We start from the raw sequence: 20,299 nt of genomic DNA on the forward strand, positions 1-20,299 counted from the left end.
GCTTCACATCCTCCCACCAATCCAACTCGTTATCAAAACCTTCTTTGAGCGTTCGCCACCCTAAATAGGCTGTCTTAAAAGCTTCTTGAAAGGTCACATCTGTTAAAATGGAAGTATTACATTTCCAATATCCTCTTCCTCTCCTAGGAAGAGAGGAAGGGTTAAAGTTAAAAACAACACCATCATGGTCTGAGAAGTAGACAGGCACATGCGAAATGGTAATAAACTTCAAGGAATTAGTAATATAAAATCGGTCCAGCCGACTGCGAATGGTATTTGAGGCATTTCTCCAAGTAAAATATCTATCATCAGGATAGGTGGTCCTCCAAGGGTCTATCAGATTAAAATCGTCACACACTGAACGAAGTTCCTGGTGACCGATGTCGCAGGTGACAGAAGATGTACCTATTCTGTCCAAAGCAGAATTAAGAACACAATTAAAATCACCCGCTAAGATGAATGGACAATTCCCAGTAAAGTACTGGGAAAGATTATTGAAAAAATTCTTTTTATGAAGGGGGTCATTAGGAGCATAGACTGAAATCAGTCTAAAGCGACCACCTGACCCATCTAAAAAACAGCTAGCAATTCTCCCTTGCAAATCACTTTTAAAATCTGACAGTTTAAAAGAAGAACGTGGATTTAAAAGAATGGCAGTGCCACAAGAAGAAGAAGTACCGTAACTGGCTAAAATGTCCCCTTTCCACTCCGATTTCCAGAGTTGCAGATCTTCGGGGCCAGTTATATGGCACTCCTGCAAAAAACAAACGTCATAATCAAGACAAAAGTGAAAAACTTGGTGGCGCTTGTGAAATTCACGCATGCCATTTACATTAAGGGTAAAAATAGTAATCATTAGGTTAAAAAGGAAGAATGCCTGGAGAAATGCCATTTAATTAAGGGAAAAATTTATATGAATTTCTTGAAGAAACCCGCCTGTTTCAAGATGGCGTCAGCAGCGTGTCTCCGGCAAATGTGCCGGCTCCACCTGCTTGGCGTATATGCTTTGAACTTGCACCAGGGACACTTAAGTTGAGTAAGTGTGGTGTCCTTGTGCACCGATGAGGCATGTCTGACTAGGCCAGACCATGCGGGACAGGTAAAAGAACAGGACGAAACTTTGCATCTTGCTGGCTTGCTGATTCCAGGGAGATTCAGCGAGCTAATATGTTTTGTACATTTTTCTGTCTTCACAGGGTCCACTCCATCGACCTCGTTGGCGGTGGAATCGCCCTCGGACTCGACATCCGACGAGTCAGATGACGAGCCAGAGGAGGAGGAGGAGGAGTAGGAAGAACCAGAAGAAGATACTGCTTTTTTCCCTTTTGGTTTTACCTGATCTTGCTCCATTGACGAGTCGCTGGAGCCAAAGAGATCCGAAGCAGAAGGAGCGGGTTTTTTGCTGGCAGGAGCGTCCGGCGGTGATCGGGTCCGTTTTGCGGAACCCTTTCTCTTCCGAACGACTCGAAACCCGTCGTCCTGGTCAGGGGCTACTACTTGTCTGCAAATGTTCCTGTCACATACGAGGGAGGGTGGACCATTTGTGCCCTTACAAAGGGCGCACTCGAGAACTCTGAAAGATTCAGGAAGAAGAGAACCTTTGCATGAAAAGCAAACAATGCTAGAGTGAAAAGGCCCGGACATTTTCTTACACTTGGGACATTCTTTGGCGGGAAGTTGTTGTTCATCCGCCTCACTCACGCTAAGTCTCTCCCCTGCTGGCTGTGGTGGAGGAGGAGGAGGAGGTGGAGCCGTAGTTGATTTACTCCATCCTCTCTCCGGTTGAACTTTTCTGGCGAAGGATTTGGGGCAGGCCCGAAAGCCATGCCCCTCCTCCTCGCAGAAGGTGCATTTTGTACTATTTGGGCACTCATTTGCCACATGGCCGACCTGCAAGCATTTAAAACACTTTACGTTATTGCAATCCCGGGCATAATGCCCTTGTTGGCCACAACGGGCACAAGTTCGGACTTGCCCGGGCACAAGTTCGGACTTGCCCGGGATAGGAAATCCAGGCATTACGATCCCCTATCCTAATTACTGTTGGAATGGCGGAGGTCACCTTCATCCTGTACTGCCTGGTACCATTAAATACAGTGGGGTTGTCCCCATACGTGGTGAATCTCCCTGCGAGAACTTGACCAAACTTGCCTAAGATGTTTCTAACAATGCTATCATGGATGGCCATACTTACATAGTGAACTGTAACAATGACAATGTCATTAAACTTGGTGACAGTGCACCCATCTATGTCTGCTACTTTAGGATAAAATTCCTTACATACCTGAGCACTCTTAAAAACAACTTCAAATTTATTCCCTTGCAAGGGCTGCATCGCCGACAAGTGTCGAGCTGCCTCAATGCCTATTCCTCTGAACTTGTCAAAGACCGACTTCGCTGACGTATCATCTTCAAACTTAACCTCCAAGGCCTTGTCTTTATGCCAGACATCGGCCATGGTGATTAAAAATACTCTCTTCTAATAGAAATATGGAAAAACAGAGAAAAATATAAAGCGTCAGTCACAGCTGCTGACTGACGAAAGAAGTAACAAAAAATAAGGTCCCGGGCTATCTGCACGGGGAAAGGACGTTATGTATATACAACTGGAATAAGGGGCGTAGCTACTCGCTACTACTACGGTAAATTTATCCAAAAAATGCTCCCTGAGCTACCTGCTCAGGAAAGAAGTAAAGGGAGTAATATACAGAATGAGGGCTACAGGAACTATATATATATATATCTGAGCAACTTGCTCAGATGGGACGGAAATATACAAAAAAAAAGGAAAGCCTATACTACGGTCCACAAACAAAATGGCCTATAGACTACTATATAAGAATTACACGGGGCTACGCACTGCCACAGCCCCACGTAAAGCTAAGGTATGGGAGCCGCACGCTGCTACGGCTCCGAACAAAAGACCAGAACAAAAGAGAACTACAATAAAAGAAGGTGCTGTCGTGTGGCGTACTCCGCACACCCGAGGCAGCAAAAAATGAAACTAAAAACCCTTCAAATGTCTCTCAAAATGCAAAATATGAAAAAATAAAGATGACTACAATAATCTATGTGCACTAAGCTATCTGCTGGTATAAGATTGGTCACAGGTGGGACCTCCACTCTCCAGTTTTTGAAGAAGGATCACGGAGCTGAAAAAAACGCGTTCTGGAAGAACAGATACGTTTTCAAAAATGGTTTATTTTTCCAAATAATCCATCCAACACAATTACACATATATTTACATCATAAAAGTAAAACTTTACATTACATGAATTTCAAAAAAATAACCACTCTTACTTGCAAAACAAAACAAAAATTGAGTCAGCCAAATTGTTTAGAAAAATATACGCTGATTTCCCACCAAATTGAAACCAAAATTACCCACAGACTACCTAGCCCTCCACTATTTTGTCAAACAAACAAAATGTATCAAAAAAACAATTCACTTTTGGATACTATAAATAATATCTCTGCTTGAACTTTTGATTCGGTCATATTTTGCTCTGTTTCTCGCCATCCATATTGCATATCTATATCTACTGAGTTCTCTGCAAATGAAATTCTCGGTCTTTTTGTTGACTATTGGGAACACTGAAAATAAAAGCGCGTTGGTGTCACTGGATTGTTTTCTTAAACGGTCACCGGTGGGCAGCACGTTGTGCACTGTCTTGAAATTTAGTGAAATCTGTTTGTTCGTCAATTTGGTGCACAACATGCGTTTCCAAATGGTGGCCCATGGGTTCAGAAAAAGGGTTCAGAAACAAAACCATTGCAATTAACTCTGCTGTGGATGTCAGTATAAAGAATATCAACCCATTTGCAAAAATTGTCTCCGAAGCCAAAGTGCCCAAGCACTTGCCTCAAATAACCCCAGCTGACCCTATCGAACGCTTTTTGTTGGTCAAGAGACACGAACACCGCGCCCATGTTTTTCTGGTCGACGTAATCCTGAACGTTACGTAACAGGTGCGCATTGTCCGAGATGCTTCTCCCCGCTACCGAGCAAGTTTGATCTAAATCGACAATGAAATGTAGGACTTTGCGTAATCTGGTAGCGAGGATTTTGGACAAGATCTTGTAATCCACATTCAACAATGATATGGGCCGCCAGTTAGTCAACTCTTCTCTACTCCCCTTGTTTTTGTAAAGCAAAGAAATGATTCCCTCCCGCTGTGAACACTCCAATTTCCCTTCCCCGAAAGAAAAATTCATAACGTCGCACAAGGTTTGACCCACATCATTGTTGAATGAACGGTAGAATTCGGCGGGCAGTCCGTCCGAACCGGGGGACTTTCCCGCCGACATCTCAGACAATGCACACTGTACTTCGAACAGGGTAATTGGCCCCTCGAGCGATGATTGCTCGTCAGGGCCAAGTTTCCTGTCCACGGAGCTCAAGAGAAAGGCTATCTCGCTTTGAAAACAAAATGGCCGCACCACAACTCATTCCCCATCGCTGAAATCCGATGATGACCGGCCTCTTTTTGATGATGCCATCGAAATGGTCGAGTGGTCCGAGTCAATGTCCGATTCCTGCTGTTGGTTTTCCCCCTCGGCCCGAGCTCGGCCCAGGAGTCGCTGTCGCTGCCTGCCCGTGTTCTCTGGTCTGATGTGGAGACTGGCTTGGCACGGTGAGGCGAGCCGGGTTTACAGCCCGTTTTACCGGTACTGCTGGCTGGCTGTGCAGGCGGAACTGTTTTGCGGCTTGCTTTGTCGGCTGTACCCTTACGGCCGTCGGCGAGCTTACCCGGCTTTTGCTGGCTGCGTGCGTTGGGCTGGGCGGGTTGCACGGTGAGCCACACCCGCACGGTTCTCGGCGGGCTTGGTGAACTGCACACCCTGTGATGTGCCGGGTTGGCGCACCGCTACACCGGTACTTGTAGGGCCGTCCTTTGCTGGGCGCTTACACGGGTCTGGGCGACTTTCACGGTCGTTTACTCCTGCACAGTTCTCGGTGGTCTTGGCGGCCTTGGCGGATTTGGCCGGCCTTTCATCACGCTGTGGTCGGGGGGTTTTTGCTGGCTGGGCTGGCGGTGATCGTTCTTCTTGTAAGGTACTCCATCACTGCCGCAAGGTAGACCGGTGCACCGGCACCGACACGCTGGGCGTAGTTGCCCTTACGCAGAAATCTGTGAACACGACCCACGGGGAACTGGAGTCCCGCCCTGGAGGACCTGCTCTTGGCCTTGCTTCTTGCTTTGCCGCTCTTTCCTCGCCCAGTCATCTTGACAGTATAGTGACAGAAGATGAATGTACTCTGCAGTAAAGGTGGTGTGTGAATGAACCCACTTGGAAAACACGACACTAGTTATAGCGTTCTGGTGGATTGGCTGAAGCGTGCCAAGTAGCCAATCACGCGACACGGGCGTGCCCGTCGCACGGTTGGGTGCACCGCATCCATTTTGGACGCGGGGGACGAGGGAACAAAAAATTACAACTGTGTCATCGTCGTTCAAAGTAATGGAATCACTAGATAAAACACAGAAACATGCAACATTCTTACCTCCATTTTAAGACGTTTTATTGTTATTCCGCCGAAGAAGTCCCATGATCTTTCGACCAGCCTCCGCACAATGGCAGTGATTCGTTGCTCTCACGCGGCGGTTAAAACTGGCCTCGGTTTCTTACTAGATATTTGTAACATCCCACGCGACGTTAATTTATTTTTTAATAGTAACCCACTCAACAAAATGCAAGCACTCGTCCGGAGATTGAAAGAAATGACCAATTGACAAAGGCTGTGGCATAAATTAAATTATGTGTTTACGACGACGACAAGACTCAGGGATTAACTTTAATCGCATTACCTCCCCTCGCCTCACGAAGGGTAAAAGAATATTAAAAAAAAAAGAGAGAGAGTGAAAGGGACACAACAGAATAAAAAAAAAGGTTAGTTTTAAAAACTAAGAAATGGGCTGATCGGGCGAACTGAGCTGACTGGCAAATCTCTTTTTGGAAACTGTGTTGGCTCTGAAAAGAGCCGTTTGGTTTTGAAGCCTTCAAAATTTCTATTTTGAAGTCGTGTACTTGGTGACGGCCTTGGTGCCTTCGCTGACTGCATGCTTAGCAAGCTCCCCGGGAAGAAGTAGGCGTACTGCTGTCTGCACTTCACGGCTTGTGATGGTGGACTTCTTGTTGTAGAGAGCGAGGCGAGAAGATTCGCTGGCGATGCGCTCAAACACGTCGTTGACAAAGCTGTTCATGATGCTCATTGCCTTGCTCGAGATTCCGGTGTCGGGGTGCACCTGTTTCATCACTTTGTAGATGTAGATGCCGTAGCTCTCCTTGCGACGCCGGTGCCTCTTTTTGTTTGCGCTAACCGGACCCTTAGTATTTCCGGCCTTCTTCTGACCTTTTCCGCTAACTTTGGGAGCCATTTTGGAGGACTTGGAATGTATCGGATCGTGAGATCGAATGAAAGACCAGCACGTCTTGGCCGGCTTTTATTGTGCACAGCTTGGATTCTGACCACCCATGCATCGTCCACTTTCCCGCCAGTGACCGCTTACCCATGCGTGAAGAAAGCGGTATGCGTGCATAGTTATACAATGCACGCACGGCACGACCCCCCCCCCCCCCCGGCAAGGGTATTTTTAGCCTTTTTCTCAGACTGACACGTGTATAAGTGTCCTTCTTAAATATTATTGTCTACTGAATTTCTGGGAAATAATAAAGTCATCTCCAGCGGAGGGCGAATTAATATGTCGTAGTGCACCAATACTTCTTTAAATGTTGTTTCCCCCTTATGCACCATCCATTTATAATGAATCATACAATGTAACGCAAAACCGACGAAAATAAGAGAACGAGTACCTGTAATTGTCAAAACAGATAGGAAATATATATCATTATTACCATGCCCATAACAATTCAATTTTGCCTGGAACACGTTTCGGATGAGGCATACGTATAGAACCCAAAAAGTGGAATGTATTTGGACAGAATATCAACAATAATAATTCGGAAAAAAATCAACGGCCCTTTATTCTTTATTTGAAGGAAAACTCAGGGATTGGACTTAATCTCTCTTTGAAGAAGTAGTGGCTCTGAAAAGAGCCGTTAGTTTTATTTCTTTTTGCGCACACAACGTGCTCAAGCTCGTTCACCCCGAATTCGGCGGGCCAACTGGATGTCCTTGGGCATGATGGTGACCCTCTTGGCGTGAATGGCGCACAGGTTGGTGTCTTCGAAGAGGCCGACGAGGTAAGCTTCGCTCGCTTCTTGCAATGCCATGACGGCAGAACTCTGGAATCGCAGTTCAGTTTTGAAATCCTGTGCAATTTCACGCACAAGTCTCTGGAATGGCAGCTTTCGGATCAGCAGTTCGGTGCTCTTCTGGTAGCGGCGAATCTCACGGAGGGCGACGGTTCCCGGTCGGTACCGATGGGGTTTCTTGACACCGCCAGTCGCCGGTGCGCTCTTGCGGGCCGCCTTGGTGGCCAACTGCTTCCTGGGGGCTTTCCCCCGGTGCTCTTTCTTGCCGTCTGCTTGGTGCGCGCCATGGTCAAGGGTATGGTTTGATGAACAGTGATCACAACTGAGTGCAGATTGAGCGAACGGACCCCGCCTCTTAAGGCCGGCGCATAGCATCCTAGGTTGGAAGCCTAACAATGGGCTATCTTCCGATTGGGTGCTTCGGGGGCCAAGCGGAGACGCTTCAGTGATCACGATTTCCGTACGTTGAAAAAGTATAGACGTTAAATTTCAATCGAAAATGCTGCTTTTCCGAGCCTATAGTATTATGAGCCCTCGGCAACAGAATCCATTTGGGATCGTTGAGACTACAATATTTCTCCCACCCCCTACTTGGGATTAATTGAACCCCAATAAACACCCCCTCCCCCACCCCTAAAAGAAAAGTGACAAACATACGGATTTCCCTGGCTGCTGTTTATGTTTGTTTTGTAATAAAGACAATAATCACACACACCCATTCGCGAACAAAATGTCACGGATCCCTCTATACGTTCCCCGCTATATCCTGAGACGAGCACCCAGTAATTATTACTTTATCGACTTTGACAAAAAATGGAGACCAGACATGTTTTACAGTGGAAATAGGGAGGGGAAAAGCAACTCTAAGAACACACATGACAAGGACAAGTGAAATCGAGTAAAATCAAGATTCAATCTCTTTTTTGAAATAGTGGTGGCTCTGAAAAGAGCCGTTCGGTTTGATTTTTGGATATGGTGTCTAGCCGCCGAAGCCGTACAGCGTGCGTCCCTGTCTCTTCAGCGCATACACCACGTCCATTGCAGTGACAGTCTTCCTCTTGGCGTGCTCGCAGTAGGTGACTGCATCGCGGATAACGTTCTCCAGGAAAACCTTGAGGACTCCGCGGGTTTCTTCGTAGATGAGCCCGGAGATACGCTTGACTCCTCCGCGGCGGGCCAGCCGACGAATGGCTGGTTTAGTGATTCCCTGGATGTTATCTCGGAGAACCTTGCGGTGTCGCTTGGCACCCCCTTTGCCTAGTCCCTTTCCTCCTTTGCCACGGCCAGACATGTTTGTGTCTCCTCAGTCGGTTGTAGATGATTCAATGGCCATCCCAGCCCCGGCGAGGCAACTTATAGGACATGCGCGGACGCGATATGAGCATGCGAAGCCATCAACTGTTACGGCGCCCTCTGGCGACCAATCGTGGCAGGAGCACTCATCCTGGGAAACAAACAAATCAGAAGCAAAACAAGGGGGAAAAGGGATAACAAATAAGAAAAGGAAGAAGATGCCTAGAAACATATTGCAACGAGACTCAAACAATACATTTATAACCAGACACAGAGGGGTCGTGGCCAAGCCTTTTTTTTTTTTTTTTTTTTTTTTTTACACCTTGAACGGAAATCAATGGAAACGCCAACATCATAATTTAACAAGACTTTACACACTTACTAATATTTACCGTAATTCAATGTGAAAGCCCTGTCACCAAAACGTCAAAAGAAAACGAACCTTTAACGACGGGGCACCGTAGTCAGAACCTGTTTTTGTATTAATTGATGTTCCCCGAAGGGAGTGGGCCGAATCCCGGATGTACTGCTATACCGGGCCAACCCGTGGCCGGGACGAGGCAAGCCTCTATTCCACGGCCCAAATCCAAAAATCAGTTTAATATACTGGCTGTTCAATGAACAGCGTTTCAGATATTAAGCTGAAAAGAACAGATACTAATTTTTTGGTTTCGGGATCCTCCTAAAGAAGATCCCAGGATAGGGTAGTCACACTACACCTTAGTAAGTGAGGCTACGAGCCTCCCTACCCTTTTACCTACTATCAAGAACAAACAGACACTTGACAAAGACAAGACATGCAGTCTGTGTAGCCACGCTACCCACGCATTACCATGGTAGGGTACGACCCTAACTGACTGGCAGGAAAATATACAAACAGAAAACTATACCATGAAACTTCCGGACTCAACAACGCTCATGCGAGCAAACATACAATAAAAAGGACCTAAAGGGTCCTAACCAACAGAGCGAAAACGCTCACAGGTCCGACCTAAGGAACCGGAACGGTCCTTAAACAACAAAAGCCAGCAAAAAGCCAAGCTTAGTAAAAAAAGGCCTAAGGGGCCCCAAAACCAGGAGCAAAGAAACTCCCACAAAAAGGGGACCTAAAGGGTCCCAAAATACAAGGAGCAAAAGGCTCCCACAAAAAAGGACCTAAGGGGCCCGAGATAAACAAGGAGCGAAAGTCCTAAGGCTCTAATAGTGCAAAAAAAAAACAAAATCACAACCTAAAGACAAGTTGGTCGTCTCTGATGAAACATACCGCTCCCCGCACGCACCAGATGGTGCGGAACTTGGCCCGGTCCAGCCGGACGAAGTCTAAGCGAATGCGGTTCTTGACCGCAGCCTTGACACGGTGAAGCACGTGGTCGGCATCCGGCCGTGAGCCATCATACAATAGGGAGCTTTCGTTTTACACGACGGATGGCTCTACGACGGTAAAACTTATGACCATGACGCGTCCCGTGTACTAAGTTTCCGTTCTGTGGACAATTCTTTTCGATTTTAACGACGAACTTGTAATTGATCACATGACCAAACGAGTTCGGTATTCAGACTGCGCATGTGCAAGATTTACTGGGTCGCAGGTCATTCTGGATAAACATCTTTCGTTGCGGCGCACGTCGACCGATGGCGAATCTCCACCGAGTCAGAGAAGCATTAGTTGGTAGTTATTGTTTAAATATCATCAATGAAGTGGAATTTATGCTGCTGTATGACATCAACAAGCCCACCAATCCTGACTTTAAATACTTTGATTATGAAGCGTTTGATTTGGACAACTTTAACGACGATGAATGCATCTCATATTTCAGGTAGGCAGTCTAGCAGTGCAGTATGCACAGGCACTAGCCATATGGGGAGATAGGTCTGGGGTCCAAGAATTATTGAAATTGGGCTGATTTTCACTTGATAATCATCATGATGGTAGATTACTGACCTGGTTTCCTAGCCCCCAAAACTGAATTCTGCTTGAATGTCCAAATATGGCTGCCGTCATGAATATGTCTGTATGTGTACGGATATGTGTGTACACATCTGGGTATGGTGTATGCATTTGCCCTGTAGACACCGGTACAGAATTCACTTTTTGCGGGATAGTAACTAGGCCTAGGCCTAACTCAGTATCCACCATGCATGGCGATTATCCAGTGATCAGCCTATTCAACAAGTCTTGAACCCTAGACCTTTTCCCCCATTTTATGTCGTGTGGCTGTAACTACGGAGGTAGTCCAGTAATTCAGCCACATTTATGAGGCTATGCACTATGTTACTCATTGTATTAAAACTGCTAGTTAATGTTATTGTTATGTAGCAGTAGCAGAAGAGTAGCAGTTTTATTACATCATCACAGTTCAAGGTCATGATTGATTAATTTTGTAAACTGACAAATATAATTTATAAATTACAGTTCACAAGGTCCTGGATTTTTGGGCCTATCGGGGGGGGGGGGGGTTGGAAGTGGAGAGAGGAAGTGAAAATCAAATCCAAACAAAATGATACTTGTTATTTCAAACTAAAAAGTGTGCGTACACGTAGGTAAATGCCACAGTTAGCCCCATACTGGGGAGTGGGGCCTATACTAGACTGGACTGCTTGCTTGCGTACCCTGGGCCCCACGTCACAGCCATGTTTTGTAAGAAGAGAGTCCAGTTGGCCTTTTTTATGTGAAAATGCATTATTTCGGACCTATAGGCTAATCCATGACTCTTGCGTGATCACTGGAGCCAGAAAATGACAGAGTGTGTAATGTGCAATGTAGAAATTATTTGTATGTGATTTTTTTACGTCAATGAAAGATGTATTTTCACATCCATCTTTTGACAAACTTAGCCATTTTTAGTTTAAACGGTTTCTAGGCCAGCGACAGATTATTTTGTAATACATGTACATTTACAACCCTTGGGCCAAATCAACATAGATTGTTTTTGCTTTCTATCTCTTTCTCAGATTCCTGAAGAACGATTTGTTTCGACTGAAGAATGCGCTTCACGTCCCCAACAGAATTAGATGTGCCAATGGTACTCGGGTTGATGGAATGGAAGCACTATGCATAACCTTGTCAAGATTTGCCTATCCTTGCAGATATGGAGATATGGTCAAAGACTTTGGCAGATCTGTACCCCAGCTGTGCCTCGTCACAAACTTTATGACAGACCATTTGTACGGCTTGTTCAACCATCATTTCCAGACTCTCAATCAACAGTGGCTTAGTCCAAGGCATCTGGAAGAGTATGCTAGAGCAGTTAGTGATAAGGGTGCAGCCCTCACAAATTGCTGGGGATTTGTAGATGGTACAGTCCGCCCCATATGCCGCCCGACACAGAATCAGCGGGTAATGTTCAATGGACACAAAAGACTGCATGCTCTTAAGTTCCAGTCAGTTACAGCTGCTAATGGAATGATTGCCCATTTGTTCGGCCCAATAGAGGGTCGAAGGCATGACTGCTACATGCTGAGGTTGTCTGGACTGCTGACAGAACTTGAGCAAAGGTCATATAGTCCAGCTGGTCAAGTTATGAGCATCTATGGGGATCGGGCATATCCGTTAAGAGCACACTTGCAAGCACCATTCAAAGGGAACCTCACACCTGATCAAGAGGCATACAACAAGTCCATGTCAAGTGTCCGTATAACTGTAGAGTGGCTTTTTGGAGATATTGTCAACTTTTTTAAATTTGTAGACTTTAAGAAGTCCCAGAAAGTATGCCTGTCAGCTTGTGGCAAGATCTACGCTGTTTGTGGACTACTGACTAATGCCCATACTTGTTTGTATGGTAACACCACCTCAAGATTTTTTGGAATGGAGCCACCAACGCTGGAGGAGTATTTGCAGGCTGTCAACTAGAGTATGTTTCCCGCCAACATCCTCTTCAGGGCTACATCTGAACCAAATGACCTTTTTTTCAGAGCTAAGTGCATCTTCTAGAGTGATTCTTGATCTTACCTTGGTTTAAAGGTAAAGTCCATCACTTGTAGCTGTCCAAAAAAAAAAAACCTTGTTGACATTTGTCACACAATTGTTGGATCTTATAAACCTACATGTATACATGCACTTAGTCTATTTTTGGGGGGATCAAGTTGTAGATACTAATGCAGTACAACTAAACAGGAATTGCCATTAAAAGAGAAAATGGTGATCAAATCTGCCCTTCAAAATGACCCCGTCAGCAATGGGATAAATGTTCGAAAATAATAGGATGTTGATACGATCACTATGGAATAGATGTTGGTCAAATTGCAGAGGCAGCTATGGTAATAACATTTATTTTGAAAAATGTTTGTTAGCTTGAATATTGGCTGTCTTTTAGCCCTCCTGAGATTCTCAACACATACAGTTACACTATCCATCACACATACTGAGAAAAAATCAAATATTCAGTTAACTTGTCGAGAATTTATTAATGTGTTACTTTAACAAGAATTTGTTCATGTAATCTTTTTGTTTCATTAACAAAATTATTAACAGCAAAATACGTAAAACGGCTGCAAACTGCTAACTGACTGGTTGGACCTGAAATTTATTAATCACAAAATTAATGCGTCCTGACATTTTGAACTTAGCGAGTTCTTCAGAGGTTAAAATCAAACATTTTATACTTTAGCTTCTGAAGAACTTGCTGAGTTTGAAACACAAGAATGCATTCATTTTTTATCAAAACATTTATTAAATGTATTCCTTTGTTCGACTGTCAAATCCCATTATGACCAAATATACATAGGAAATTGGCTTTTTTTTCCATTTTGTTCAACACAATAGTAACACCATTCTCTAATTATTCAGCAAATACATGTTTATAAAAGTTGGATTAAGCACTGCAATTATGTCATGTGCATGTATTTGGGGCAAAAATAAGATACAGTATACAGTCGAATACATGTACTAATAAGAAGAGCACTGTTAATACATCCTGCTTATAACAAGGAAAATTTAGGTCCCAAGTCTTTCTTTGTCTTTGTTTTCCAGTACTGATAATACAAGGTACATGTATCTGTTATAACAAGGTGATTTATTTGTCAAATCACAATGACCTTGAACTGTATTTCAATGTACCACCTATTCTCTGGACATTTTGGTGTAATTTTTCTTTACAAAATTTTTGTGTCAAATAAATGTATAGTGACTAATCATTACAACTGTCATTTTCTATTCAAGTGCACAGTACATGAATTGACAGATGTTCATGAAAGTACATGCTTCAAAGTATTCAAATACCCCTAAACAAACTATCAGTGAAATTTGGCCATTTGGGATATTCAGGGCTCTACTTCTCCTAGTTATAGATGTAATATTTGACTCTATGCAAAATGTTTCGGAATTATATTTTATATATTATTGTTATATAATATGGCAATCATATTTATTATTTATTAATAATTATATTTGTTATATAAGATTTATAGTCAGCCAGAATGATACCTGAAAGGTCAAAGATGCATAAACATGTACCTGCAAATGTTACTGTAAACCCAAAGAGTGAGAAAATTATAATAAATACAGCAGTCTGGCAGAATTCTAGTGAAAGTTTTTATTTGAGAATTTTTATAGTGTACTGGTTTGATTCAAATGATTTCCAAGCCAAACAGTTAATTGTCACACTGTCATTAAAATGGTATGACTATTCACAATATTAAACACATTTAACAATAATCAATATTCTGCAGAGAAAACAACATTTTTGTAATTTACATGTCATTGCCAGTTTATGCGAATGCGAAAGCGTATCAAATTTTGAGGTTTCATTGTGACGTTTGACGTTTCCCTGACAAATTCACTTCATTGTGGAATTCGCGTGAAGTATGAACTGGCCTTTAGTGTCCTCGGAACATAATATTAGTGATAAATTGCTTATATGAGTAAAGCTTCTGAACAGAAACAGTAAAACACCAACTTTAATTTTAAAATGTTAGGTATATATCTATTTGCATATACTTGTGCTGACAGAAAGACATGTACATAGGTAAAGCTTGTAACCAAGTACAAGCACCAAGTTGGATACCCACAACTTTCAGTTCAGTCTTTCTTTTCAAGAGATTTGAGCAATGCCATCATCATGGTCTGTGTCTGCTGTGCTTGTTGTTGCATAAACTGCTGCTGTTGAAGGACTTGATGCTGCATTTGTTGCTGCTGTTGTTGCATTTGCTGTTGATGTTGCAATTGCTGCTGTTGCAGAAACTCAAACCTCAGATTCCTTTCTTTTTCTTCTTGCTTTCTTCTTTCCTCTTCCTCTTTCCTTCTCATCATCTCCTCTTTTCTAAATTCTTGATCTAACTCAATGTTTCTCTCTAGAATACTGAAAGTCTCTGTGCCATTGTTTCTCCTCTTCCTCGGTGTGGTACATGTACTTTCACCACTCTGTCTGAAAGACCAATGTTTAATACAAAATAAATTCACATGCTACAAAGACTATAATGGGGGTTTTCATATTATGCAACTTTATCTTGGATTTAGAAAATTTAGTTAACTTTGGAATTTAACATTTTATTTGGCCAGTTAGCATACATAAACATGTAAACAATGATATGGTTTCCACTGTTTCTTGTCTAGACACTGAAGTCAATATAGACTAAGTAATATTCAGAAAATCTCTTTTTAGCTGAATTTGGTTTTGAATTGTTCATAGCTAGTCAACAATACCTCTTTTTGGTCTCAGAAAATCTTTCCAACATCAGCTTTTGCATCTCCACTCCATCCAATCTCTTCTTTTCTTCTTCATCCTTTTTCTGAGATGGGATAAGCTCTGCGTCACACTCCATCTCATCCAGCTGCTCGAGTAGATCTCTGATTTCTCTCTGTGTATCTGTCTCCTCTGTGCTGATACCAGATGCAGCCCTGTCTTTGTTGTTTGCGTGTTTCAGTTTTGCTTTCAGCCCCTTGTACTTATCTCGGACAGTTCTTTGGTTGAGGGTTATGGCCGTCTTGAATGCTTCAGTAAGAGGTTGGAGAGCTGTGGCAACCTGCTCCCATACCTTTCCTCTCTCCTGCGTCCCATGTCTGTGCCTGAAGGGGTTTTGCACCACGAGTTCACGGAGTAAACAAACCTCCATACCTTCATTCCATTGTGACTTCTTCCTGGGAAATAAAGTTAGCAAAATCTGTGCTACAAGGAGGAGAACTAAATTGCCATTTCCTGTTTCGGTAAAGGCTTTTTGTTTAGTTCTTCACTTTAATTAACATGCATATGGTCAGTTCAACAATTTTGCACTGACTGAGATAAAAGAAACTTGGTGCACCCATTTCGCAAACTTATTTCATCCAGACTTATCGGTTGCTGTTTTTAGCTGTTCAGTAGTTACTTTTATTTACTTCAAAATCATCAAGATCTTGAGATGAGGATCTAAAACCAACATATGGGATAAGACATTTCAAACACCAATTATAATTGAGATGACACAATGAATGCAGGAAGGAGAGGGGTTGCAGTACATAACATGTGAAAGCTATTTTTTCGGAGTTGTGTGGTTAGTATGCCCTTGCGTTGTCAGGAGACATCAGCTATGTATTTTCTACAATAATTTCAGGTAAACTTGATGAGATGTAATTCAGTGCATGCTGGAGTGGCAAACAGAAAATGGGAGCATTTTTGGTCTGCCAGACAAGGTGTAACATAATATCTAATTAACATACATCTATCAAATTTTCCAAATATACCGGATGTGGGGAAATTACACTTCTGAAAAGTGTCAATTTGGGAATAAGATGAAATGTGAATTATCGTGCAATTGCCCACTTTAATAAGAACAAGGTTGTGAATAACATACTCATCTTGAAATCTATCTTGAACTTACTTCTTATCGGTAGGCTTACTGATCAGCTTCTCTCTACCATCCTCTTCGCCTGCGGGCTTCTTATCTGTCATACTTTCCTGTAATTTTGAAAATGTGATTACACAGTAGGCCCAATCAAACTAAGTCTAATTTTTATAACCATTTGTAGGCCTTTGTTACCTAATTCATGGAGCAGGATAAAAACAGGGCCCCAATTTTTTTTCTAAACAAGTTTTTATCAATTAATTGTTGTGATTGTGGGTTTATTTTAATTATTAATTTATCTGTTGATTGAATTAGGCCAAAAAAGTCTAGGATAGCCCTGCCTAGGCCTAGGCCTGCCCAATCCTTTTCCCCCTTTTATTTGGGGGGGGGGGGGGCAAGCCCGTGATTAGAATGCCTACATTACTTTTACTTTAGGCCAGTGGTTAGTAGCGGTGGCGCCTGTGTAGGATACTTTTCGTAACAAGTTTAAGGCCCAGCATTTTCAATGCACACTGTATGCTGTAGGCAGGCCTAGGCCTACTTTTAATATGGTGACGTACAGTTGACTTCGAAGTTCACGAAGTTGCAAAATACACTGAGTTTAAAACACCATCACAAACCTGTGTAGTAACCACGCAAGACACCTTACAATCTGTGAAAGGATAGGATAGGTCTAGGGCCTAGTGACAGTCAGCTAGGCCAACCACTTATTAATTTATTTACATTAAACCGATGATGAAAACTTACCGAATAAATACTCTCCAACACTTTTGTGGCATCCATCTTGCCTGCAATACGTCAACAGTTTGGGTCGTAGGTCAAAGCTGGATATGCGCGCGCTAAACGTTGCCGTTTTCAGCACAACGCAGATTCGTGCAGAGTACCGTCGTAGAAAACGAGGGTCGACGAACACTCAAAGTCGACGCATGCGCAGATGGCTCGAGGCCTCATTTTCACCGTCGTAGAGCCATCCGTCGTGTAAAACGAAAGCTCCCTATTGTCTCACAGCGCGAACACCAAACCAACCACTTCACCGTGCTAATCAAATACCAGACCAGAAGAGAGTCTGGCCTGGTCTCCAGCCCTGACCCATACAAAACGCAGGAGCGGGTCAGGGAAAAATAGCGGGCTAGGGCTTTACCACCAATGTGTTCGACCCATGCCCACAAAATGTAAACAAAAGGGCAGTCCCAGAAAACGTGGCCCAGTGACTCGGGAGCGGCACAGCCAACCCGAGGACACTGGCCGTCACCAATGCCCCAATGGCCTAAACGTTGGGAAGTTTTCAAGGCCCCCCATATCACCCTCCAATTCAAGTCGCGCAAGCGGTTACTCAAATTGGAGGAGTGAAACAATTTAAAAAGATGAAGAAAATCATCGCACCTAACCGCCGGACACTGGACCGGCTGCTGACCTGACAACAGGTCATACAGTTGTCGGACCGTAATTGGCCCCCAGTCAATATCCGGCGAAATTGTAGATACAAGCAGGACCAGCCTGCAAAAATGGCGATAAAACCCAGTGGGTTGGAAGGCGTGTGGGGTATCATTCCTCCAGATGTTACGGGGGAGAACCCCAAGGAGTGACGAGGCCGCCCAGTACAGAGAAAAATATCTCCAAGGAGGACCATCGTCACTCAACAAAACCTTAAACCCACTGACAAAGAAAGCGTCACATTTGTGACGAATATTGGTGACCCCAAGGCCACCATTAGCTAAAGTCTGGACAAGGACTGACCTTTTTACAAGTTCAGTCTTGCCAGACCAAATAAACGAAAAAATGGCCCGGTTGATAACCTTCTCTACCGAAACCGGCAGAGGGTACACCGGGGCCAAGAAAAACAAAGGAGTTAAAATCAAGGTGTTGACCAGCAGCACCTTGCCTAAAAGAGAGAGCATCCTCCCTTTCCACATGTCCAAGGTGGACTGCAAATTGGGGATCCGCTCTCTCCAATTCATAGGGCCCATGTCCCCACCGCCAACCCAGACACCGTTGATTTTAATCGGGTCTCTGGTCCACTGGATAGGGACCTCGTCGGGAAGGCAGTCTGGCCATGAGCCAAAAACCAAGCCTTTCGACTTGGCAAAGTTAAGGCGAGACCCGCTCGCACGAGAAAATGCATCAATGATGCCAAACAACCGCCTCACCGATCTGAAATCCCGAACTATGCAGGTTGTATCGTCTGCGTACTGCAGAACCCTGCATTCGAGGCCACTGGCCCCAGGGATTGTCAGGCCGGCAAGACGGCTATCTTTAATAACGGTCTGAGCAAAAGGCTCGATAAAAAGCACGTATAAAAGAGGGGAGAGGGGGCAACCCTGCCTCACTCCCCTCGTGACTAAAAAGGGTTCTGAAAGAGAACCATTAGTTAAAACGGCACTGGATATGTTTGTATACAACAGCTCTATCCAGTGCCGAAAATTAGGTCCAAAACCAAAACGGTCAAGGACCTTAAAAAGAAAATCCCAATTGACCCTGTCAAAGGCCTTCTGCTGGTCTAGGGAAATAACAAGGCAGTCAAGGTTCTTCCCATCCACGAATGCTACCAGATCCCGGAGGAGTCTGATATTATCATGGATGGACCTCCCCTTGACGCCACAAGTTTGAAACTGACCGACAATGTCGGGCAACACCCGACCAAGGCGGAGGCACAAGACCTTCGACAGGATCTTGTAGTCAACATTGAGAAGGGATATAGGACGCTTGTTCCTAGGATCAAGCGGATCCCCACCCTTCTCTAAAAGTGTGATGATTCCCAATCGCTGAGAATCACCTAGACTATTAAAAGAAAAGGCACAACGGAAGACCCCGAGAAGGTCGGGACCGACCAAATCCCAGAACTTCACGTAGAATTCCTTGGGCAGGCCGTCCCCACCAGGAGTCTTACCGTTGGCCATACTACGTAGAGCCACATCGAGCTCAGGCAGCCCAAGTGGGCTGTCCAAGTCAATGCGGCTAGCTTCGTCCAAAACATTGGACAGAGATTCCAGAAACGGAGACTGCGATTCAACCTCCACAGGCTCGGCCGAAAACAAATCGAGATAAAAATCTCTATAAACTGTCGAGATTTCTTCCGGAGAGGAAACAATGTCCCCTCCAGGACTATAAACGGAAGAAATAGTTTTCTTCCGAGCCTGAGCGGTCTCGAGCTGGTAAAAATACCTGGACGGCTTCTCCCCTTCCTCGAGGTCACGAACCCGCGCACGGATCCGAGCCCCCTCCGCTTCAAAGTCGTCCAGTTTAGCAAGCTCGTTTCTAATTTCCTCGTGCCGAGCAAGAACCTCAGGGTTACATTGCCCGGAATTGAGGGCGGAAACGACTGAGCGCAGGGCAGCCACAAGTGACTCCCTGCGCCGTCGTCTATTTCTTACCAAACGGCAAGAAAAGGAAATAATAAATCGCTTAATGCGGGACTTGACGTCCTCCCACCAGAGGAGTTCGTTTCCGTACCCCTCCTTGAGAGTCCGCCAGCCCGCATAAGCCTTTCTGAAATCCGTTTGAAAGCCAGCGTCGGCCAGGACGGAAACATTACATTTCCAAAAACCCCGACCGGCGCCGGCAATCTCCGGGAAATTAAATTTCAAATCAACACAGTCATGGTCACTGAAATAGCATGGCGAATGCCCGCAAGACACGACACCCACCGAACTGGATGCGTAAATACGATCCAGCCGGCTAGCGATCGTGTTTGCCGCATTTCGCCATGTAAAAGAATGCGTGGACGGGTTGAAAGACCGCCAGCAGTCCTTAAAAGAAAAGTCGGAAATGAGGTGACCGAGCTCCGCGGCGCCGATCCCACAAGATGTGGAATCTGAACCACGGCGGTCAAGCTCTAAATCCAGGACACAGTTGAAGTCTCCTGCTAAAATAACAGGACAACTACCCGTCAAGAAACAAGACAACTCCGTGAAGAAGAGACGACGCGACCTGGGGTCAGTCGGGGCATAAACTGTGCACAATCGCACACCCTTTCCTCCCCCCGGACCGCGCAAAATTCCAGAAACGATCCTTCCATCAGAATCGATGGAAAGAT

The 20,299-nt window shown here is 44.5% G+C and overlaps 1 non-coding gene and 1 pseudogene across 1 annotated transcript; both read right to left on the reverse strand.

Moving 5' to 3' along the window:
- Nucleotides 1-839: 839 nt before the first annotated feature.
- Nucleotides 840-2,732, reverse strand: LOC119733440 (annotated as a pseudogene).
- Nucleotides 2,733-9,011: 6,279 nt separating this feature from the next.
- Nucleotides 9,012-9,204, reverse strand: LOC119733599. The gene has a single exon (XR_005271937.1). It is a non-coding gene; the product is annotated as a U2 spliceosomal RNA (small nuclear RNA).
- Nucleotides 9,205-20,299: the final 11,095 nt, after the last annotated feature.

Source organism: Patiria miniata, unplaced genomic scaffold, assembly GCF_015706575.1.
Source record: "Patiria miniata isolate m_02_andy unplaced genomic scaffold, ASM1570657v1 HiC_scaffold_25, whole genome shotgun sequence".
Classification (NCBI taxonomy): Eukaryota; Metazoa; Echinodermata; class Asteroidea; order Valvatida; family Asterinidae; genus Patiria; species Patiria miniata.